The sequence below is a fragment of the Curcuma longa genome, chromosome 1 (genome assembly GCF_044706935.1).
Source record: "Curcuma longa cultivar G26 ecotype Majalengka, Jawa Barat chromosome 1, ITB_CL_G26_1.1, whole genome shotgun sequence".
Classification (NCBI taxonomy): Eukaryota; Viridiplantae; Streptophyta; class Magnoliopsida; order Zingiberales; family Zingiberaceae; genus Curcuma; species Curcuma longa.
This window is the reverse complement of record NC_133861.1, coordinates 12584970-12593497: the sequence shown is the minus strand read 5'-3', so window position 1 is coordinate 12593497 and position 8528 is coordinate 12584970. Positions and strand designations below refer to the sequence as shown.

At 40.8% G+C, this 8528-nt stretch overlaps 1 pseudogene; it reads left to right on the top strand.

The window, feature by feature from the left end:
• The first annotated feature begins 4868 nt into the window (after nt 1-4868).
• On the top strand, nt 4869-7735 carry LOC141837947 (AP2-like ethylene-responsive transcription factor ANT; annotated as a pseudogene).
• The last annotated feature ends 793 nt before the right edge of the window (nt 7736-8528 follow it).

The window sequence follows — 8528 nt, the reverse complement described above, 5'->3', positions numbered from 1 at the left end:
TCGAAAGTATTGCTCGACCTGTATTTTTGGCTTTCCTCTTGTAATTTTTTTTAATAAAAATAAAATACAATTGTGATGTAGAACCGGATAACGATTATTCTACAGATAATATTGAATTCTTTAATCGACTACTAACATTAAAAATAATCTTCTAAAACTTATTGATTCAGAAAAAAATAAGAGATAAAAAAATAAATGATATTGTTGAAAAATATTATCTATTAAACCAAAACTTCTCTCTAACATTAACTAGATAACGATTTATATAGACTCAAAACTCTAACTTGGAAAAGAAGGTCTCAACTACATTAGTGACGACAGAGGCTGAGTTGGAAACTCAGAAGGCGGAGTTGGAGGCGACAAGGATTGTGTTAAACAAGAAGTGGGTCCAGTCCAAGACTCAGAGGGTGGAATTGGAGGTCTTGAAGGTTGAGTTGGAAGCAAAGAAGGGCAAGCTAAGGGCAATGAAGCAAAGCTTGAACCCTATCGAGTTGAGAAGAGGCACGTTGGGCAACCAAGAGGGAAGAGATCTATGATTTACTTCACAACCGCGTACTCAAAATGATCAAGTACGATTCTGATGGAGCTGTCCGTCAGATCCAAGAAGCCGAGCACATCTCAACTGACCTTCCCCTAGGCTTTATGAGCGTGCGAAAGGTTTGTGATGATATGCTTCAGGGGGATCAGGCAGACTTTGACTAGCTTTGTTTTGTTTATGCTTCTTTTTGTAAACCTTAGATAGTGTAAACCAAATTTGGAATGAAGTAGAAAATTTGATCCTTGCATTGGGATAGTTGGCAGATGGGCTTTGCACTCGGATCGAGCCAACATTGATGTCGGTGCCATAACTTTCTTCTTTCTTAGGGCTTGGGCTTCCTCCACTGTAATATGCTTCTATGCACGACCCAAAAGAAGGCCAAAATTGGTCAGATACTTCTTTATCAAAGATTGGAAGATGTACTTCTTGTAAACCTTGAGAAAAAGCACTGATAAATACTTTAGAGTTGTCTGAGGACACGTCCAAGGCAATTTTTTTAGATTGATGTATAGAATCTGTTAGGCTCTCCTTAGCTGTCTAGTTCAAGACGAACAAGTTGAGAGACGTCAAATTGTACCGCTTGCTACAGGCAAAGTATTATAATAACGTGGCCTTGAAGTTGGCAAAGGGTGCAAAAGAATCTATTGTACCACCTAATCGATCAATATTTGAAACTCTTCCTTAGTCATGGTAATAGTCTCACCATGAGCTACATCTCATGCAAAATTAGGACCATCGCCAATTCTCTCAAGTTCCATTATCTCAATGTCTCAGTGCTAATCATTTTTTATAGATGACGTCAATTTATTCCTATCTAAGATCACGATCAAGTCAGTCAACGAAAGACAACTGCTGAGAGGTAGATGTCAAAGGTTTTGATGAAAAACAGAACACCTGAGATGTCTGCAACACTCAATCAAATATTTGAATAAGCATTCAGGTTGGACTCCATGGGACTATTTTGATGCTCAAATTAGCACAAAAGCCAAAGAAAAGTATAGTAGGTAATGGAATAGTAAAGGGAGTTTGGATGCTTATGTACGCATACTTACATCTACATGAGCAAGTGACCTTTTAAAGGGTTGTAGCAATGCCCTTATGTTACCCATGCCAACATCCACATCTTCGAGAGAATCAAGATTTATAGCTACGTTGTCCGTGATTCTCGGGATAAAATAGCTACATTGCCCACATCTGAGATAAAACTGCCACATTACTCACACTTCCAGGATAAAATGACCATGTTACTCATGTTTTTTAGAAAAATGATACAGTAAATCACATAGGCGAATGCCCGAGCTGAAGAGGTTGGCGGCGAGTGAGTTTGATGGGTTGAATCGGAGAGGGTAGACGGCCCGAGTCTAGCGGTCTGAGGGAGTTGGACGGTCCGAGTCGGAAGAAATCTAGTACCTACTTTGACCTCCAACTATTGAACTTTTGACTCAATGACTTACTCTGACACGTATATATATTGGTTCCCCTTCCACCCCCTCCCTCTGACCGTATAACAACGGTCTCAAAAGGTGCGCTCTATGAATAAATTCTATTTATGCTGTAATCCTGCTGTCCTGTACCTCCAGACTCCAGAGGCCAAAACTATCTTGGTACTAAATTGTACTATAAATTACATGAAGGGGGACAAATTCTCCTTTTTCGCCGACTGATGGAATTCACACGGATTCTTCTTTTATGATATTATACTTCAACGCTGACCTTTGTCTTTTAAGCATTAACTGGCATTGCTTTGCATTACTGTTCTTTGTATCTGAACACCCAGTGTTCCACTTTCAATTGAATTTATTCCTTTATCTGAGGCAATGTACCAAATATTCTCGGTTCCCAGCAGTGCTTGGACATTAACCTGCTGGCCCAAATAAACGTTCCATTCAACGAAGAAAGTGTTAAGCCTTTTTGAGAGGCAAATGCTTATCTCATGAAAGCTAAAGATTGTTTTGGCTTGTCAAGTTTAAGGGAAACCAGAACTAACAACTTCGGCCAAGTAGCTTACAGATGGAATTATCGAACTAAATTACATTTTGGTAGGTCGAACGGAAAGTTTGGCATTCAAAAGATGCCTGACTCTAGTTTGCTCGAGCCTCGAGGTCTTTGGCTGTTGAAATCTTCATCACTGTAACCACTGAAAAGGAATTAGCATTATTTGTACCCTCACTCTCTGTCTCTCTGTGCATAGTTGCGTGTACTAATAGTAACCACACACGTTTTTTCTTTCTTAAAGAAAAGTAATCATACCTGTGTGTGTGGATGCAGGAATTATTCATACACAATCTATATCCTTGCCTACCTATTTAACGTGAAACATTTGGATTTGCTCGTAAAGCATTACTGAGATACAGGCGTTTATCGGTTTGTATGTTTCTTAAAACCCTTTCTTTGATTTGAACTAGGAGCTTTAATGGTCGCCTGCGTCTTTTTCTCTGCTCTTTCTTTCCCAAAGCTGTTGCACTGTTTTTCCACGGTATATATGTTTATATACTTTGACTTCCATCATTTGGAGGAACGCAGATTTGGACCCAGTAACTAAAGTGAAATTGATGAAAGTGAGAGGAAGAGGATCATGAAATGATGCGGACGTTGCCACCATTTAGGAGGCATCATACCGAGCAAAAGTGCGTGCTGTGGGTTTGATATAGTTGGTGGATGCACTCATGATTACGATGATAAGAAAAGAGTCAGGAACAAGGATCAGGGATGTTGATTTCTTTACGTTGGAACTCAATCCTTCTCCTCCACTCCTCATTCCTTTCCCAATCTCTATCTTCATTCCATTCCACATGCATGCTCTTTTGTTACCGAATCATTGTTGCTGGAAAATCTGTCTCCATGAAAGCCATGCATACCTCTGCATGCACAGCAGAGAAAAGCCTTGATAGAAGCAATATGTGATCTCCTTAGCATGATAACATCACCATCTAACATATATATAGTCCAGGGCCCAAGAAATCCATTAGGATATATGCTGAGGAGATAAGAACGCTACTGATTGCTCTATGTTATAAAATTTTATATAGAAGCTTCATGGACCATGACAACTTACTGCTTGGAAGGTTCAAAATTCATGTGGCTACTACAATTCTTAAGCGGAGCCACTCTACTATTTACTGGACAATGATTTTGATGATTAATGTCAGCAGCAGCACGACAAGGATCCAACAGTTCGAATATTAATTAATTGAAAAGAAATCACAATCATAAGCATGATTATGTCACGGTACTACTACTATTAGATTGATTAGTTTACTCCTAGTCTTGTTGTGATCATAATTATAAGCATATTTTTGGTGTCAGTAAGAAGTTTATTGCAAGCCAATTAACAGCATAACCATGCCTCTTAAGAAACTATATTATATCATAGAGATCAAGTACATTTATGATAGCGTATGGGGTTCTTTTTGCCCTTTGTGCTTTTTTTCTTCCCATCATTCCTGGAATATATCAAGGTTGTCATAAACCACCACTTATCCCACTTTGGCTGGGACCAGATGTTGACTACACACTTAGCACTTTAAAATACGTATTAAAGTCACATGTGATGTAAGTATAAGTAGCTAGTAAGGAGTATTATTTTCTTACTCTCGGGTATGGGTCGAACCAATATAATTGTACAAAAAACGATCTCTATTTATTGTAGATAAATAATAAAATATGAACAGTAACACAATAGTATATTTAATCAATTAATGAGGGGCTCTGGATTGCACTGCAGATTATGGTAGACGCTCGTACTGGGCTAAAGCGACTGGTTGGACAGTTGTCCTCGCTCTCCCCTGTCAATCCTTCTCATGTACACCAAACTGTGTAAGGTGCAACCTTGCTTTAGCTACCAATTAGTAACCTCCTCCTCGGTTCGTAGCTAACACGCATTTAGCCATTTCGAAAGGCAGTGTCTTCAATATCCTTATTAATGGTTGCTGCAACGCCTATCTTGTTGCTTGTGGGTGTAATGCTCGCAGCATTCTGCCCGTCTTTCTTAACGAAGGTTTTTAGCATGGTTTAAGGATGTTAAGAAAAGCAGAGAGGTGGGAAGCAAGCTACCAGCTAATCGCGACACAGATCCCTATGGAGTGCGGCAAGGTCTTGTATTGATCCAGATTTCTTGCCTAGAAGACTTCCTTCCTATTACTTTAGATCGAAGGGCCTTGTGCTTGTGGTAGTATTCTCCTTCAGTGTCTAGCTTTCTCCTGCAACTACATACCTTGGCGAAGACGATGGTTGGGCTAGCTATTTGTCTATTTTAGTGATGTATAGAAGAGAGGTAAATTACCCACCTCTTCTTCCTAAAGTCAGTGATAAGCAGCGGCGATAGTCGAAGATGAACTCCATGAACAATAGCAACTGGCTTGGTTTCTCCCTCTCTTCTCATATGAACATGGAGGTTTCTTCGGAGTCGCCACATCACCATCAGAATCATGAAAACCATCATCACCACCAGTCTCAACCGACTGCCACAGCTTGGGTCTCTTCTTCTGCAGTCCCATGCAGTTTCTTTCAATCTCCCACATCTGGACTCTGCTATGGAGGGGAAGGAGAGGCCGCAGGGCTTTACTCTCAGTTGCCTGTCATGCCACTGAAATCTGATGGCTCTCTTGGCGTCATGGAAGCCATCCCCAGATCACAACACTCAGGTATGTTTCAAATCCTTCTTTCTATTTCGTTGGTTGGCTCTCCTTCCCGCTAAACTCAAATACAACATCGTTGCCAAAAGTACTTGACAGATTCTTTTCCGTTTACTTCATGTCGTGAAGGAATCCTCCCGTCTCCAACCCGGAAACTCGAAGACTTCTTGGGAGGCGGACCAAACACGGGGGCCCATCACCACTACGGCAACTTTGAAAGGGAAGCAATGGCTTTGAGCTTGGACAGCCTCTACTACTACCAAAATTCACACGCCGACAGCACCCTCCATGGACAGCAGATTCCAGTAGTGCAACACCAACTGTTCTTGCAACCCGAAGGGATGTGCTCTGGGATACCAGAACATGAGATGTATCAGGGACCGCTGGAGGTGGGAGCCATGGTGGAACATGGTGACCTTCCGAGCTTCAAAAGTTGGGTGCCTAGAAGCTATACAGCTTGCAACAATGGGCTGGCCGAGGAAGGGGGGATTGGCCGTAGGTCTATAGATGTGGTTGGTTTCGGGGAGTTGCAATCCCTGAGCTTGTCCATGAGCCCTGGTTCTCAGTCAAGTAATTGCTTCATGGCTCCACTGCCAGAGTCTTCAACAACTGACCGCATTGTCCTTGATGCAAAAAAGAAGTTAAGGCCTGGTAAAGGATGCCAGAAGCAGACAGTCCACCGGAAGTCCATTGATACATTTGGGCAGAGAACCTCTCAGTATAGAGGTGTTACTAGGTCAGTACTCAATAGTGCATATCTTATAATCTTTTGAGTTTTCATGATTTCAGTTCAAGAGACAAAGTATGATATAAATGTCATGTTTATGTGACTATCCATGCATCAGGCATAGATGGACTGGGAGATATGAAGCACATCTTTGGGACAATAGCTGCAAGAAAGAAGGCCAGACAAGAAAAGGAAGACAAGGTTAGTAGAAAACATGAATATATTATAAGTGCAACTCTCATATTCAATATTACTGCCAAGTTTTTTAGGTAGTCATCACTAACAACTCCATGGTTCTTGGTTTGTGATTTTTACGCGTGGCGATATCGATTATGCCCTCGTGCAGTATATCTCGGTAGGTATCTTGAACTCAAACAAAATATTGCTTCTGGTCCAATTTTTTGTTCCATAATATTATCACCTAGCATCGAGTTTTGCTTCCTTCAGGGGGGTATGACACGGAGGAGAAAGCTGCAAGATCTTATGACTTGGCGGCATTGAAGTATTGGGGACCATCGACGCATATTAACTTCCCTGTATGTATGATCCTTCAACCTAAAGATCTTTTCCATGCATGCTTGGATTGCTAACACAGTTCCGTACTTGTGGTTTGATGTGCAGTTGGAAAGCTATCAGGAAGAACTGGTTGAAATGAAGAACATGAGCAGGCAAGAGCATGTTGCCCACTTAAGAAGGTAAAATTCACCTAGATTTCTGTTCAATAGTTGTTTACTATTTATAATGTTCATTTTTTTCCTGGGCCAATGTACGGTTGCAGGAAAAGCAGTGGTTTTTCGCGTGGAGCTTCGATTTACCGTGGAGTAACAAGGTGATCTTTCATAAAAGTCAGATTCTCGAATTAGTTCAAGAATCTTTAGATCGTCTGGTAATTTTTAGATTTTTTCTACAGGCATCACCAACATGGAAGATGGCAAGCTCGAATTGGTAGAGTTGCTGGAAACAAAGATCTTTATCTAGGAACCTTCAGTAAGATTCCTAAAAAACTTGATATATAAGATCCTTTATTAACTTTTATAAGTGGCATCAACAAATTTTATTGTTCTTGTACTACTCAAACCTGACATTATCCAGGTGCAATTATTCTTAAGTTAGTCATGCATAGTGAGTCTTGGTTTATTAGCTAAATTCCAAAGTGAATACTTGCTGCAATGCCATAAAGCATTCATAATTCTCATAGAATCTATGAACTCACAGGTACTCAGGAGGAAGCAGCTGAAGCATATGATATTGCTGCAATAAAATTTCGCGGGGTTAATGCTGTTACAAACTTTGACATAACGAGATACGATGTAGAGAAGATCATAGCAAGCAGTACATTACTTCCAGGAGAGCTTGCTAGGAGAAAAAAGGCAACTGAAGCAGAAAAAAATATTCCCTTGAGAAAAATATGTGCAGAGAACCAGCTGAAGAAAACAATACTGCAGGTTCTAAATGGAAGATGGCTCTCTAGGCAGGTCAAATGGAAGATGGCTCACTGAGACGCCTCCATCCACCGAGTGTCGTGATCATGAACCCTTGATGATGAGTGGTGACTATAGGAGCCCGATGCCATACCCATCGACAATTGGTGGACTTACAGGTTTAGAAACTGGGAGTTTTGTGCAAGGAGCTGTTGATTCTGAGAAACTGAGCTCTGCCCATCTGTCGAACCAGTCATCCTTAGTGACAAGCTTGTCCAGTTCCAGAGAAGGCAGTCCTGATCGGATTGGTCTTTCCATCATGTTTAGTCCCTCTCCACTTGCTTCGTTGATTCCGTCGAGGCCCAGCATTTCCATTGCTCAAATGCCCGTTTTTGCTGCATGGAATGATGTTTGAACCAGCCATGACCACAAAGCAGGCATGCAGAGTCCACGATGGAAGGACAGCCGAGAAAAGAACGCAAAGCCCCATTGGTTAAAGTGAGAGGATGCTTTTCCTTTCTTTCTTTGTTTTTTTTTTCAGATCTCCGTGAGCAAAATTTGTGTTGATCAATCTTACCTCACATGCCAGTGGTTGTTTTTTTCACTTTCGCTTTTGGCAAGAGCAACCATATAATATCATAATATGCGAAGTGATGTTTAGTTTCTGCATATCTTGTCTTTGCCAAGTACATTATGAAAAGCAGTTCCCATGGTTCAAAGAAAGGCAGCTTATACTTTTGACCACCACATTCAACAATGGCCTCTGTCAAAACCTATTGATTGCGATCGCTACATTCTCCCTTTCCTCCAGGCTTTGCTCATCCAACATTCTTCATTTCTTTTCTAAAGGCTGTAGATTCTCAAATTATTTTCAGGACTTTCAATTTCTGGTATGACCTATTTATGTTGCATAGGATTCTATTGTAATGCTTCCGGGTGCTTTTTGAACTTCTCGAGAGGAATGAGTTTGTTTTTTCTCATAGCAATCAGTCTAAAAGCATAGATTATATATCAGACTTAACGACATTAGCGAAACATAAACAAGCAAAGACAGATGATACGTTGTATGATCTCTCAGGAGTCCGTGAGTCTGGACAGAACTTGCAGCTGAAATCTATTCCTCTGCAGGCCTAATGCAACTTCACACGCGGAGACAGAATAGTGTTCATTGTGCTATCTATGATCTATCCCATTGACTAGCCACAGCA